Source organism: Hemitrygon akajei, unplaced genomic scaffold (assembly GCF_048418815.1).
Source record: "Hemitrygon akajei unplaced genomic scaffold, sHemAka1.3 Scf000048, whole genome shotgun sequence".
Taxonomy (NCBI): domain Eukaryota; kingdom Metazoa; phylum Chordata; class Chondrichthyes; order Myliobatiformes; family Dasyatidae; genus Hemitrygon; species Hemitrygon akajei.
Window position 1 is genome coordinate 2,800,870 of NW_027331934.1, and position 1,292 is coordinate 2,802,161.

Here is a 1,292-nt window from a genome sequence, read left to right on the forward strand (position 1 = left end):
GGATATGGGGACAAGGCAGGAACCGGGTATTGATAATAGATGATCAGTCATGATCTCAAAATGGCGGTGCAGACTCGAAGGGCCGAATGGTCTACTTCTGCACCTTTTGTCTATTGTCTATTGTCTATTGTATTTACCACTTCATCTGGCAGCTCATTCCACACTCCCACCGCTCTTTGTGTGAAGAAACCCCACCCCATGTTCCCTTTAAACTGTTCCCCATTCACCCTTAACCGATGTCCTCTTATTTTTTTCTCCCCGGCCTCCCTGCTTGCATTGCATCATAATTTTATATACCTCTATTAAGTCTCCCCTCATTCTTCTACGCTCAATAAAATAAAGTCCTAACCTATTTAATACTTGTTACTGCAAACGGAAAGGAACAGTGGGAAATGTTTTGTACTTATTGCTGCACTTCAGAGCAGGGCGGGGAAGGGGGGGGGGGCGCCTCCGGTCATTGCTCAACAGCGGAAAGCATTGAGCGCTTTGCACAGTTTCTGTGGTGTAGTGGTTATCACATTCGCTTCACACGCGAAAGGTCCCCAGTTCAATCCCGGGCAGAAACATTGTTTGGGCTCCAGTGCTTCAAATGAACTTGAGACTCAACTTTTCAGTTTGTGTTCAAGTTTACTGTCATGGGCATCCAGGTGTAAATATAATGAACATTCGCTTTTCTAGCAAAGCCCATTGTACTTCAAACCTGGCAAAGTAAATTAAAGAAAGAAGAATTAATAGAAATTATATATAATTTACAGGAGAACATAAACGGATTTAAACCTAAGGATGTTCGTGGATAACGTACACTGCGTAACGGGCGAATTAGCCGTCAAACCTGTTGTCATGTATTGTCGCATGAGGATGCATTGTGGTTTCAACGGAGCTCGCATCTCAAATGTTCTCATCCAGAGAAACATCAGGAAGAATAACCGTGTGCTGCAAATTTTCGAACCTACTTTAAAATGTGAAATCGCTTTCTTTTTCCTCCTCCTGTATTCCACTCCTTCCTAGTCCCACCATACAGACTCTCTGTTCAAATTCTCCGCCACAGTCTTCTAGGTTCCATCTTTTCCGTCTGCCTCTCCCCCCTCCCCCGCTCTCTCTCTCTCGCTCTCTCTCTCTCTCTCTCTCTCTCTCTCACGCGCGCGCGCGCACACACACACACACACACATTCAATCTCTCTGCTTCTCTTTGTTTTCTCTGTCGCGAGCAGTACCACAGCCACCCCACGTCAACCGCTCAAATATTTGTGCTTCGTACAGTTTAAGCCGCGGTGGAAACAGTTGGTAACATC

The 1,292-nt window shown here is 45.4% G+C and overlaps 1 non-coding gene across 1 annotated transcript; it reads left to right on the plus strand.

Annotated features, from left to right (window-relative positions):
- Positions 1-493: 493 nt before the first annotated feature.
- Positions 494-566, plus strand: trnav-cac (transfer RNA valine (anticodon CAC)). The gene has a single exon. It is a non-coding gene; the product is annotated as a tRNA-Val (tRNA).
- Positions 567-1,292: the final 726 nt, after the last annotated feature.